This window comes from Salmo salar, chromosome 03 (assembly GCF_965601325.2).
Source record: "Salmo salar chromosome 03, fSalSal1, whole genome shotgun sequence".
Lineage (NCBI taxonomy): Eukaryota > Metazoa > Chordata > Actinopteri > Salmoniformes > Salmonidae > Salmo > Salmo salar.
In genome coordinates, this window is record NC_138293.1 from 80,608,110 (window position 1) to 80,623,374 (window position 15,265).

Consider the following 15,265-nt stretch of genomic DNA (forward strand, 5'->3'; position numbering starts at 1 on the left):
GAATGGATGGTTAGTTTGATATGTTCAGACAGAGTAGTATATACTCTGGTACGGTGGTGTTTTAGTGGAGGTGAATGGATGGTTAGTTTGATATGTTCAGACAGAGTAGTATATACTCTGGTACGGTGGTGTTTTAGTGGAGGTGAATGGATGGTTAGTTTGATATGTTCAGACAGAGTAGTATATACTCTGGTACGGTGGTGTTTTAGTGGAGGTGAATGGATGGTTAGTTTGATATGTTCAGACAGAGTAGTATATACTCTGGTACAGTGGTGTTTTAGTGGAGGTGAATGGATGGTTAGTTTGATATGTTCAGACAGAGTAGTATATACTCTGGTACAGTGGTGTTTTAGTGGTAATGAATGGATGGTTAGTTTGATATGTTCAGACAGAGTAGTATATACTCTGGTACGGTGGTGTTTTAGTGGATGTGAATGGATGGTTAGTTTGATATGTTCAGACAGAGTAGTATATACTCTGGTACGGTGGTGTTTTAGTGGAGGTGAATGGATGGTTAGTTTGATATGTTCAGACAGAGTAGTATATACTCTAGTACGGTGGTGTTTTAGTGGTAATGAATGGATGGTTAGTTTGATATGTTCAGACAGAGTAGTATATACTCTGGTACGGTGGTGTTTTAGTGGAGGTGAATGGATGGTTAGTTTGATATGTTCAGACAGAGTAGTATATACTCTGGTACGGTGGTGTTTTAGTGGTAATGAATGGATGGTTAGTTTGATATGTTCAGACAGAGTAGTATATACTCTGGTACGGTGGTGTTTTAGTGGTAATGAATGGATGGTTAGTTTGATATGTTCAGACAGAGTAGTATATACTCTGGTACGGTGGTGTTTTAGTGGAGGTGAATGGATGGTTAGTTTGATATGTTCAGACAGAGTAGTATATACTCTGGTACGGTGGTGTTTTAGTGGTAATGAATGGATGGTTAGTTTGATATGTTCAGACAGAGTAGTATATACTCTGGTACGGTGGTGTTTTAGTGGTAATGAATGGATGGTTAGTTTGATATGTTCAGACAGAGTAGTATATACTCTGGTATGGTGGTGTTTTAGTGGAGGTGAATGGATGGTTAGTTTGATATGTTCAGACAGAGTAGTATATACTCTGGTACGGTGGTGTTTTAGTGGTAATGAATGGATGGTTAGTTTGATATGTTCAGACAGAGTAGTATATACTCTGGTACGGTGGTGTTTTAGTGGAGGTGAATGGATGGTTAGTTTGATATGTTCAGACAGAGTAGTATATACTCTGGTACGGTGGTGTTTTAGTGGAGGTGAATGGATGGTTAGTTTGATATGTTCAGACAGAGTAGTATATACTCTGGTACGGTGGTGTTTTAGTGGTAATGAATGGATGGTTAGTTTGATATGTTCAGACAGAGTAGTATATACTCTGGTACGGTGGTGTTTTAGTGGTAATGAATGGATGGTTAGTTTGATATGTTCAGACAGAGTAGTATATACTCTGGTACGGTGGTGTTTTAGTGGATGTGAATGGATGGTTAGTTTGATATGTTCAGACAGAGTAGTATATACTCTGGTACGGTGGTGTTTTAGTGGAGGTGAATGGATGGTTAGTTTGATATGTTCAGACAGAGTAGTATATACTCTAGTACGGTGGTGTTTTAGTGGTAATGAATGGATGGTTAGTTTGATATGTTCAGACAGAGTAGTATATACTCTGGTACGGTGGTGTTTTAGTGGAGGTGAATGGATGGTTAGTTTGATATGTTCAGACAGAGTAGTATATACTCTGGTACGGTGGTGTTTTAGTGGTAATGAATGGATGGTTAGTTTGATATGTTCAGACAGAGTAGTATATACTCTGGTACGGTGGTGTTTTAGTGGTAATGAATGGATGGTTAGTTTGATATGTTCAGACAGAGTAGTATATACTCTGGTACGGTGGTGTTTTAGTGGAGGTGAATGGATGGTTAGTTTGATATGTTCAGACATAGTAGTATATACTCTGGTACGTTGGTGTTTTAGTGGTAATGAATGGATGGTTAGTTTGATATGTTCAGACAGAGTAGTATATACTCTGGTACGGTGGTGTTTTAGTGGATGTGAATGGATGGTTAGTTTGATATGTTCAGACAGAGTAGTATATACTCTGGTACGGTGGTGTTTTAGTGGTAATGAATGGATGGTTAGTTTGATATGTTCAGACAGAGTAGTATATACTCTGGTACGGTGGTGTTTTAGTGGAGGTGAATGGATGGTTAGTTTGATATGTTCAGACAGAGTAGTATATACTCTGGTACGGTGGTGTTTTAGTGGTAATGAATGGATGGTTAGTTTGATATGTTCAGACAGAGTAGTATATACTCTGGTACGTTGGTGTTTTAGTGGTAATGAATGGATGGTTAGTTTGATATGTTCAGACAGAGTAGTATATACTCTGGTACGGTGGTGTTTTAGTGGAGGTGAATGGATGGTTAGTTTGATATGTTCAGACAGAGTAGTATATACTCTGGTACGGTGGTGTTTTAGTGGTAATGAATGGATGGTTAGTTTGATATGTTCAGACAGAGTAGTATATACTCTGGTACGGTGGTGTTTTAGTGGTAATGAATGGATGGTTAGTTTGATATGTTCAGACAGAGTAGTATATACTCTGGTATGGTGGTGTTTTAGTGGAGGTGAATGGATGGTTAGTTTGATATGTTCAGACAGAGTAGTATATACTCTGGTACGGTGGTGTTTTAGTGGTAATGAATGGATGGTTAGTTTGATATGTTCAGACAGAGTAGTATATACTCTGGTACGGTGGTGTTTTAGTGGAGGTGAATGGATGGTTAGTTTGATATGTTCAGACAGAGTAGTATATACTCTGGTACGGTGGTGTTTTAGTGGAGGTGAATGGATGGTTAGTTTGATATGTTCAGACAGAGTAGTATATACTCTGGTACGGTGGTGTTTTAGTGGTAATGAATGGATGGTTAGTTTGATATGTTCAGACAGAGTAGTATATACTCTGGTACGGTGGTGTTTTAGTGGTAATGAATGGATGGTTAGTTTGATATGTTCAGACAGAGTAGTATATACTCTGGTACGGTGGTGTTTTAGTGGATGTGAATGGATGGTTAGTTTGATATGTTCAGACAGAGTAGTATATACTCTGGTACGGTGGTGTTTTAGTGGAGGTGAATGGATGGTTAGTTTGATATGTTCAGACAGAGTAGTATATACTCTAGTACGGTGGTGTTTTAGTGGTAATGAATGGATGGTTAGTTTGATATGTTCAGACAGAGTAGTATATACTCTGGTACGGTGGTGTTTTAGTGGAGGTGAATGGATGGTTAGTTTGATATGTTCAGACAGAGTAGTATATACTCTGGTACGGTGGTGTTTTAGTGGTAATGAATGGATGGTTAGTTTGATATGTTCAGACAGAGTAGTATATACTCTGGTACGGTGGTGTTTTAGTGGTAATGAATGGATGGTTAGTTTGATATGTTCAGACAGAGTAGTATATACTCTGGTACGGTGGTGTTTTAGTGGAGGTGAATGGATGGTTAGTTTGATATGTTCAGACATAGTAGTATATACTCTGGTACGTTGGTGTTTTAGTGGTAATGAATGGATGGTTAGTTTGATATGTTCAGACAGAGTAGTATATACTCTGGTACGGTGGTGTTTTAGTGGATGTGAATGGATGGTTAGTTTGATATGTTCAGACAGAGTAGTATATACTCTGGTACGGTGGTGTTTTAGTGGTAATGAATGGATGGTTAGTTTGATATGTTCAGACAGAGTAGTATATACTCTGGTACGGTGGTGTTTTAGTGGAGGTGAATGGATGGTTAGTTTGATATGTTCAGACAGAGTAGTATATACTCTGGTACGGTGGTGTTTTAGTGGTAATGAATGGATGGTTAGTTTGATATGTTCAGACAGAGTAGTATATACTCTGGTACGGTGGTGTTTTAGTGGTAATGAATGGATGGTTAGTTTGATATGTTCAGACAGAGTAGTATATACTCTGGTACGGTGGTGTTTTAGTGGAGGTGAATGGATGGTTAGTTTGATATGTTCAGACATAGTAGTATATACTCTGGTACGGTGGTGTTTTAGTGGTAATGAATGGATGGTTAGTTTGATATGTTCAGACAGAGTAGTATATACTCTGGTACGGTGGTGTTTTAGTGGAGGTGAATGGATGGTTAGTTTGATATGTTCAGACAGAGTAGTATATACTCTGGTAAGGTGGTGTTTTAGTGGAGGTGAATGGATGGTTAGTTTGATATGTTCAGACAGAGTAGTATATACTCTGGTACGGTGGTGTTTTAGTGGAGGTGAATGGATGGTTAGTTTGATATGTTCAGACAGAGTAGTATATACTCTGGTACGGTGGTGTTTTAGTGGAGGTGAATGGATGGTTAGTTTGATATGTTCAGACAGAGTAGTATATACTCTGGTACGGTGGTGTTTTAGTGGTAATGAATGGATGGTTAGTTTGATATGTTCAGACAGAGTAGTATATACTCTGGTACGGTGGTGTTTTAGTGGAGGTGAATGGATGGTTAGTTTGATATGTTCAGACATAGTAGTATATACTCTGGTACGGTGGTGTTTTAGTGGTAATGAATGGATGGTTAGTTTGATATGTTCAGACAGAGTAGTATATACTCTGGTACGGTGGTGTTTTAGTGGAGGTGAATGGATGGTTAGTTTGATATGTTCAGACAGAGTAGTATATACTCTGGTAAGGTGGTGTTTTAGTGGAGGTGAATGGATGGTTAGTTTGATATGTTCAGACAGAGTAGTATATACTCTGGTACGGTGGTGTTTTAGTGGAGGTGAATGGATGGTTAGTTTGATATGTTCAGACAGAGTAGTATATACTCTGGTACGGTGGTGTTTTAGTGGAGGTGAATGGATGGTTAGTTTGATATGTTCAGACAGAGTAGTATATACTCTGGTACGGTGGTGTTTTAGTGGTAATGAATGGATGGTTAGTTTGATATGTTCAGACAGAGTAGTATATACTCTGGTACGGTGGTGTTTTAGTGGTAATGAATGGATGGTTAGTTTGATATGTTCAGACAGAGTAGTATATACTCTGGTACGGTGGTGTTTTAGTGGAGGTGAATGGATGGTTAGTTTGATATGTTCAGACATAGTAGTATATACTCTGGTACGGTGGTGTTTTAGTGGTAATGAATGGATGGTTAGTTTGATATGTTCAGACAGAGTAGTATATACTCTGGTACGGTGGTGTTTTAGTGGAGGTGAATGGATGGTTAGTTTGATATGTTCAGACAGAGTAGTATATACTCTGGTAAGGTGGTGTTTTAGTGGAGGTGAATGGATGGTTAGTTTGATATGTTCAGACAGAGTAGTATATACTCTGGTACGGTGGTGTTTTAGTGGAGGTGAATGGATGGTTAGTTTGATATGTTCAGACAGAGTAGTATATACTCTGGTACGGTGGTGTTTTAGTGGAGGTGAATGGATGGTTAGTTTGATATGTTCAGACAGAGTAGTATATACTCTGGTACGGTGGTGTTTTAGTGGAGGTGAATGGATGGTTAGTTTGATATGTTCAGACAGAGTAGTATATACTCTGGTACAGTGGTGTTTTAGTGGAGGTGAATGGATGGTTAGTTTGATATGTTCAGACAGAGTAGTATATACTCTGGTACAGTGGTGTTTTAGTGGTAATGAATGGATGGTTAGTTTGATATGTTCAGACAGAGTAGTATATACTCTGGTACGGTGGTGTTTTAGTGGATGTGAATGGATGGTTAGTTTGATATGTTCAGACAGAGTAGTATATACTCTGGTACGGTGGTGTTTTAGTGGAGGTGAATGGATGGTTAGTTTGATATGTTCAGACAGAGTAGTATATACTCTGGTACGGTGGTGTTTTAGTGGTAATGAATGGATGGTTAGTTTGATATGTTCAGACAGAGTAGTATATACTCTGGTACGGTGGTGTTTTAGTGGAGGTGAATGGATGGTTAGTTTGATATGTTCAGACAGAGTAGTATATACTCTGGTACGGTGGTGTTTTAGTGGTAATGAATGGATGGTTAGTTTGATATGTTCAGACAGAGTAGTATATACTCTGGTACGTTGGTGTTTTAGTGGTAATGAATGGATGGTTAGTTTGATATGTTCAGACAGAGTAGTATATACTCTGGTACGGTGGTGTTTTAGTGGAGGTGAATGGATGGTTAGTTTGATATGTTCAGACAGAGTAGTATATACTCTGGTACGGTGGTGTTTTAGTGGTAATGAATGGATGGTTAGTTTGATATGTTCAGACAGAGTAGTATATACTCTGGTACGGTGGTGTTTTAGTGGTAATGAATGGATGGTTAGTTTGATATGTTCAGACAGAGTAGTATATACTCTGGTATGGTGGTGTTTTAGTGGAGGTGAATGGATGGTTAGTTTGATATGTTCAGACAGAGTAGTATATACTCTGGTACGGTGGTGTTTTAGTGGTAATGAATGGATGGTTAGTTTGATATGTTCAGACAGAGTAGTATATACTCTGGTACGGTGGTGTTTTAGTGGAGGTGAATGGATGGTTAGTTTGATATGTTCAGACAGAGTAGTATATACTCTGGTACGGTGGTGTTTTAGTGGAGGTGAATGGATGGTTAGTTTGATATGTTCAGACAGAGTAGTATATACTCTGGTACGGTGGTGTTTTAGTGGTAATGAATGGATGGTTAGTTTGATATGTTCAGACAGAGTAGTATATACTCTGGTACGGTGGTGTTTTAGTGGTAATGAATGGATGGTTAGTTTGATATGTTCAGACAGAGTAGTATATACTCTGGTACGGTGGTGTTTTAGTGGATGTGAATGGATGGTTAGTTTGATATGTTCAGACAGAGTAGTATATACTCTGGTACGGTGGTGTTTTAGTGGAGGTGAATGGATGGTTAGTTTGATATGTTCAGACAGAGTAGTATATACTCTAGTACGGTGGTGTTTTAGTGGTAATGAATGGATGGTTAGTTTGATATGTTCAGACAGAGTAGTATATACTCTGGTACGGTGGTGTTTTAGTGGAGGTGAATGGATGGTTAGTTTGATATGTTCAGACAGAGTAGTATATACTCTGGTACGGTGGTGTTTTAGTGGTAATGAATGGATGGTTAGTTTGATATGTTCAGACAGAGTAGTATATACTCTGGTACGGTGGTGTTTTAGTGGTAATGAATGGATGGTTAGTTTGATATGTTCAGACAGAGTAGTATATACTCTGGTACGGTGGTGTTTTAGTGGAGGTGAATGGATGGTTAGTTTGATATGTTCAGACATAGTAGTATATACTCTGGTACGTTGGTGTTTTAGTGGTAATGAATGGATGGTTAGTTTGATATGTTCAGACAGAGTAGTATATACTCTGGTACGGTGGTGTTTTAGTGGATGTGAATGGATGGTTAGTTTGATATGTTCAGACAGAGTAGTATATACTCTGGTACGGTGGTGTTTTAGTGGTAATGAATGGATGGTTAGTTTGATATGTTCAGACAGAGTAGTATATACTCTGGTACGGTGGTGTTTTAGTGGTAATGAATGGATGGTTAGTTTGATATGTTCAGACAGAGTAGTATATACTCTGGTATGGTGGTGTTTTAGTGGAGGTGAATGGATGGTTAGTTTGATATGTTCAGACAGAGTAGTATATACTCTGGTACGGTGGTGTTTTAGTGGTAATGAATGGATGGTTAGTTTGATATGTTCAGACAGAGTAGTATATACTCTGGTACGGTGGTGTTTTAGTGGAGGTGAATGGATGGTTAGTTTGATATGTTCAGACAGAGTAGTATATACTCTGGTACGGTGGTGTTTTAGTGGAGGTGAATGGATGGTTAGTTTGATATGTTCAGACAGAGTAGTATATACTCTGGTACGGTGGTGTTTTAGTGGTAATGAATGGATGGTTAGTTTGATATGTTCAGACAGAGTAGTATATACTCTGGTACGGTGGTGTTTTAGTGGTAATGAATGGATGGTTAGTTTGATATGTTCAGACAGAGTAGTATATACTCTGGTACGGTGGTGTTTTAGTGGTAATGAATGGATGGTTAGTTTGATATGTTCAGACAGAGTAGTATATACTCTGGTACGGTGGTGTTTTAGTGGAGGTGAATGGATGGTTAGTTTGATATGTTCAGACAGAGTAGTATATACTCTGGTACGTTGGTGTTTTAGTGGTAATGAATGGATGGTTAGTTTGATATGTTCAGACAGAGTAGTATATACTCTGGTACGGTGGTGTTTTAGTGGAGGTGAATGGATGGTTAGTTTGATATGTTCAGACAGAGTAGTATATACTCTGGTACGGTGGTGTTTTAGTGGTAATGAATGGATGGTTAGTTTGATATGTTCAGACAGAGTAGTATATACTCTGGTACGGTGGTGTTTTAGTGGTAATGAATGGATGGTTAGTTTGATATGTTCAGACAGAGTAGTATATACTCTGGTACGGTGGTGTTTTAGTGGAGGTGAATGGATGGTTAGTTTGATATGTTCAGACAGAGTAGTATATACTCTGGTACGGTGGTGTTTTAGTGGTAATGAATGGATGGTTAGTTTGATATGTTCAGACAGAGTAGTATATACTCTGGTACGGTGGTGTTTTAGTGGAGGTGAATGGATGGTTAGTTTGATATGTTCAGACAGAGTAGTATATACTCTGGTACGTTGGTGTTTTAGTGGTAATGAATGGATGGTTAGTTTGATATGTTCAGACAGAGTAGTATATACTCTGGTACGGTGGTGTTTTAGTGGAGGTGAATGGATGGTTAGTTTGATATGTTCAGACAGAGTAGTATATACTCTGGTACGGTGGTGTTTCAGTGGTAATGAATGGATGGTTAGTTTGATATGTTCAGACAGAGTAGTATATACTCTGGTACGGTGGTGTTTTAGTGGTAATGAATGGATGGTTAGTTTGATATGTTCAGACAGAGTAGTATATACTCTGGTACGGTGGTGTTTTAGTGGAGGTGAATGGATGGTTAGTTTGATATGTTCAGACAGAGTAGTATATTCTCTGGTACGGTGGTGTTTTAGTGGTAATGAATGGATGGTTAGTTTGATATGTTCAGACAGAGTAGTATATACTCTGGTACGGTGGTGTTTTAGTGGAGGTGAATGGATGGTTAGTTTGATATGTTCAGACAGAGTAGTATATACTCTGGTACGTTGGTGTTTTAGTGGAGGTGAATGGATGGTTAGTTTGATATGTTCAGACAGAGTAGTATATACTCTGGTACGGTGGTGTTTTAGTGGAGGTGAATGGATGGTTAGTTTGATATGTTCAGACAGAGTAGTATATACTCTGGTACGGTGGTGTTTTAGTGGTAATGAATGGATGGTTAGTTTGATATGTTCAGACAGAGTAGTATATACTCTGGTACCATGGTGTTTTAGTGGAGGTGAATGGATGGTTAGTTTGATATGTTCAGACAGAGTAGTATATACTCTGGTACGGTGGTGTTTTAGTGGAGGTGAATGGATGGTTAGTTTGATATGTTCAGACAGAGTAGTATATACTCTGGTACGGTGGTGTTTTAGTGGAGGTGAATGGATGGTTAGTTTGATATGTTCAGACAGAGTAGTATATACTCTGGTACGGTGGTGTTTTAGTGGTAATGAATGGATGGTTAGTTTGATATGTTCAGACAGAGTAGTATATACTCTGGTACGGTGGTGTTCTAGTGGAGGTGAATGGATGGTTAGTTTGATATGTTCAGACAGAGTAGCATATACTCTGGTACGGTGGTGTTTTAGTGGAGGTGAATGGATGGTTAGTTTGATATGTTCAGACAGAGTAATATATACTCTGGTACGGTGGTGTTTTAGTGGAGGTGAATGGATGGTTAGTTTGATATGTTCAGACAGAGTAGTATATACTCTGGTACGGTGGTGTTTTAGTGGTAATGAATGGATGGTTAGTTTGATATGTTCAGACAGAGTAGTATATACTCTGGTACGGTGGTGTTTTAGTGGAGGTGAATGGATGGTTAGTTTGATATGTTCCGACAGAGTAGTATATACTCTGGTACGGTGGTGTTTTAGTGGAGGTGAATGGATGGTTAGTTTGATATGTTCAGACAGAGTAGTATATACTCTGGTACAGTGGTGTTTTAGTGGTAATGAATGGATGGTTAGTTTGATATGTTCAGACAGAGTAGTATATACTCTGGTACGGTGGTGTTTTAGTGGTAATGAATGGATGGTTAGTTTGATATGTTCAGACAGAGTAGTATATACTCTGGTACGGTGGTGTTTTAGTGGTAATGAATGGATGGTTAGTTTGATATGTTCAGACAGAGTAGTATATACTCTGGTACGGTGGTGTTTTAGTGGTAATGAATGGATGGTTAGTTGGATATGTTCAGACAGAGTAGTATATACTCTGGTACGGTGGTGTTTTAGTGGAGGTGAATGGATGGTTAGTTTGATATGTTCAGACATAGTAGTATATACTCTGGTACGGTGGTGTTCTAGTGGAGGTGAATGGATGGTTAGTTTGATATGTTCAGACAGAGTAGCATATACTCTGGTACGGTGGTGTTTTAGTGGAGGTGAATGGATGGTTAGTTTGATATGTTCAGACAGAGTAGCATATACTTTGGTACGGTGGTGTTTTAGTGGAGGTGAATGGATGGTTAGTTTGATATGTTCAGACAGAGTAATATATACTCTGGTACGGTGGTGTTTTAGTGGAGGTGAATGGATGGTTAGTTTGATATGTTCAGACAGAGTAGTATATACTCTGGTACGGTGGTGTTTTAGTGGTAATGAATGGATGGTTAGTTTGATATGTTCAGACAGAGTAGTATATACTCTGGTACGGTGGTGTTTTAGTGGAGGTGAATGGATGGTTAGTTTGATATGTTCAGACAGAGTAGTATATACTCTGGTAAGGTGGTGTTCTAGTGGAGGTGAATGGATGGTTAGTTTGATATGTTCAGACAGAGTAGTATATACTCTGGTACGGCGGTGTTTTAGTGGAGGTGAATGGATGGTTAGTTTGATATGTTCAGACAGAGTAATATATACACTGGTACGGTGGTGTTTTAGTGGAGGTGAATGGATGGTTAGTTTGATATGTTCAGACAGAGTAGTATATACTCTGGTACGGTGGTGTTTTAGTGGTAATGAATGGATGGTTAGTTTGATATGTTCAGACAGAGTAGTATATACTCTGGTACGGTGGTGTTTTAGTGGAGGTGAATGGATGGTTAGTTTGATATGTTCAGACAGAGTAGTATATACTCTGGTACGGTGGTGTTTTAGTGGAGGTGAATGGATGGTTAGTTTGATATGTTCAGACTGAGTAGTATATACTCTGGTACGGTGGTGTTTTAGTGGTAATGAATTGATGGTTAGTTTGATATGTTCAGACAGAGTAGTATATACTCTGGTACGGTGGTGTTTTAGTGGAGTTGAATGGATGGTTAGTTTGATATGTTCAGACAGAGTAGTATATACTCTGGTACGGTGGTGTTTTAGTGGTAATGAATGGATGGTTAGTTTGATATGTTCAGACAGAGTAGTATATACTCTGGTACGGTGGTGTTTTAGTGGTAATGAATGGATGGTTAGTTTGATATGTTCAGACAGAGTAGTATATACTCTGGTACAGTGGTGTTTTAGTGGTAATGAATGGATGGTTAGTTTGATATGTTCAGACAGAGTAGTATATACTCTGGTACGGTGGTGTTTTAGTGGAGGTGAATGGATGGTTAGTTTGATATGTTCAGACAGAGTAGTGTATACTCTGGTACGGTGGTGTTCTAGTGGAGGTGAATGGATGGTTAGTTTGATATGTTCAGACAGAGTAGCATATACTCTGGTACGGTGGTGTTTTAGTGGAGGTGAATGGATGGTTAGTTTGATATGTTCAGACAGAGTAATATATACTCTGGTACGGTGGTGTTTTAGTGGAGGTGAATGGATGGTTAGTTTGATATGTTCAGACAGAGTAATATATACTCTGGTACGGTGGTGTTTTAGTGGAGGTGAATGGATGGTTAGTTTGATATGTTCAGACAGAGTAGTATATACTCTGGTACGGTGGTGTTTTAGTGGTAATGAATGGATGGTTAGTTTGATATGTTCAGACAGAGTAGTATATACTCTGGTACGGTGGTGTTTTAGTGGAAGTGAATGGATGGTTAGTTTGATATGTTCAGACAGAGTAGTATATACTCTGGTAAGGTGGTGTTCTAGTGGAGGTGAATGGATGGTTAGTTTGATATGTTCAGACAGAGTAGTATATACTCTGGTACGGCGGTGTTTTAGTGGAGGTGAATGGATGGTTAGTTTGATATGTTCAGACAGAGTAATATATACTCTGGTACGGTGGTGTTTTAGTGGAGGTGAATGGATGGTTAGTTTGATATGTTCAGACAGAGTAGTATATACTCTGGTACGGTGGTGTTTTAGTGGTAATGAATGGATGGTTAGTTTGATATGTTCAGACAGAGTAGTATATACTCTGGTACGGTGGTGTTTTAGTGGAGGTGAATGGATGGTTAGTTTGATATGTTCAGACAGAGTAGTATATACTCTGGTACGGTGGTGTTTTAGTGGAGGTGAATGGATGGTTAGTTTGATATGTTCAGACTGAGTAGTATATACTCTGGTACGGTGGTGTTTTAGTGGTAATGAATTGATGGTTAGTTTGATATGTTCAGACAGAGTAGTATATACTCTGGTACGGTGGTGTTTTAGTGGAGTTGAATGGATGGTTAGTTTGATATGTTCAGACAGAGTAGTATATACTCTGGTACGGTGGTGTTTTAGTGGTAATGAATGGATGGTTAGTTTGATATGTTCAGACAGAGTAGTATATACTCTGGTACGGTGGTGTTTTAGTGGTAATGAATGGATGGTTAGTTTGATATGTTCAGACAGAGTAGTATATACTCTGGTACGGTGGTGTTTTAGTGGTAATGAATGGATGGTTAGTTTGATATGTTCAGACAGAGTAGTATATACTCTGGTACGGTGGTGTTTTAGTGGAGGTGAATGGATGGTTAGTTTGATATGTTCAGACAGAGTAGTGTATACTCTGGTACGGTGGTGTTCTAGTGGAGGTGAATGGATGGTTAGTTTGATATGTTCAGACAGAGTAGCATATACTCTGGTACGGTGGTGTTTTAGTGGAGGTGAATGGATGGTTAGTTTGATATGTTCAGACAGAGTAATATATACTCTGGTACGGTGGTGTTTTAGTGGAGGTGAATGGATGGTTAGTTTGATATGTTCAGACAGAGTAGTATATACTCTGGTACGGTGGTGTTTTAGTGGTAATGAATGGATGGTTAGTTTGATATGTTCAGACAGAGTAGTATATACTCTGGTACGGTGGTGTTTTAGTGGAGGTGAATGGATGGTTAGTTTGATATGTTCCGACAGAGTAGTATATACTCTGGTACGGTGGTGTTTTAGTGGAGGTGAATGGATGGTTAGTTTGATATGTTCAGACAGAGTAGTATATACTCTGGTACGGTGGTGTTTTAGTGGAGGTGAATGGATGGTTAGTTTGATATGTTCAGACAGAGTAGTATATACTCTGGTACAGTGGTGTTTTAGTGGTAATGAATGGATGGTTAGTTTGATATGTTCAGACAGAGTAGTATATACTCTGGTACGGTGGTGTTTTAGTGGTAATGAATGGATGGTTAGTTTGATATGTTCAGACAGAGTAGTATACACTGGTACGGTGGTGTTTTAGTGGAGGTGAATGGATGGTTAGTTTGATATGTTCAGACAGAGTAGTATATACTCTGGTACGGTGGTGTTTTAGTGGAGGTGAATGGATGGTTAGTTTGATATGTTCAGACAGAGTAGTATATACTCTGGTACGGTGGTGTTTTAGTGGTAATGAATGGATGGTTAGTTTGATATGTTCAGACAGAGTATTATATACTCTGGTACGGTGGTGTTTTAGTGGAGGTGAATGGATGGTTAGTTTGATATGTTCAGACAGAGTAGTATATACTCTGGTACGGTGGTGTTTTAGTGGAGGTGAATGGATGGTTAGTTTGATATGTTCAGACAGAGTAGTATATACTCTGGTACGGTGGTGTTTTAGTGGAGGTGAATGGATGGTTAGTTTGATATGTTCAGACAGAGTAGTATATACTCTGGTACAGTGTTGTTTTAGTGGTAATGAATGGATGGTTAGTTTGATATGTTCAGACAGAGTAGTATATACTCTGGTACGGTGGTGTTTTAGTGGTAATGAATGGATGGTTAGTTTGATATGTTCAGACAGAGTAGTATATACTCTGGTAAGGTGGTGTTTTAGTGGAGGTGAATGGATGGTTAGTTTGATATGTTCAGACAGAGTAGTATATACTCTGGTACGGTGGTGTTTTAGTGGTAATGAATGGATGGTTAGTTTGATATGTTCAGACAGAGTAGTATATACTCTGGTACGGTGGTGTTTTAGTGGAGGTGAATGATGGTTAGTTTGATATGTTCAGACAGAGTAGTATATACTCTGGTACGGTGGTGTTTTAGTGGAGGTGAATGGATGGTTAGTTTGATATGTTCAGACTGAGTAGTATATACTCTGGTACGGTGGTGTTTTAGTGGTAATGAATGGATGGTTAGTTTGATATGTTCAGACAGAGTAGTATATACTCTGGTACGGTGGTGTTTTAGTGGAGTTGAATGGTTGGTTAGTTTGATATGTTCAGACAGAGTAGTATATACTCTGGTACGGTGGTGTTTTAGTGGTAATGAATGGATGGTTAGTTTGATATGTTCAGACAGAGTAGTATATACTCTGGTACGGTGGTGTTTTAGTGGTAATGAATGGATGGTTAGTTTGATATGTTCAGACAGAGTAGTATATACTCTGGTACGGTGGTGTTTTAGTGGTAATGAATGGATGGTTAGTTTGATATGTTCAGACAGAGTAGTATATACTCTGGTACGGTGGTGTTTTAGTGGAGGTGAATGGATGGTTAGTTTGATATGTTCAGACAGAGTAGTATATACTCTGGTACGGTGGTGTTCTAGTGGAGGTGAATGGATGGTTAGTTTGATATGTTCAGACAGAGTAGCATATACTCTGGTACGGTGGTGTTTTAGTGGAGGTGAATGGATGGTTAGTTTGATATGTTCAGACAGAGTAATATATACTCTGGTACGGTGGTGTTTTAGTGGAGGTGAATGGATGGTTAGTTTGATATGTTCAGACAGAGTAGTATATACTCTGGTACGGTGGTGTTTTAGTGGTAATGAAT

At 38.8% G+C, this 15,265-nt stretch overlaps 1 protein-coding gene across 1 annotated transcript in view; it reads left to right on the top strand.

Annotated features, from left to right (window-relative positions):
• LOC145850366 (centrosomal protein of 112 kDa) overlaps positions 1–15,265 on the top strand; it is a 244,797-nt gene that overhangs the window by 59,210 nt on the left and 170,322 nt on the right. The gene's annotated exons all lie outside the window — the stretch shown is intronic.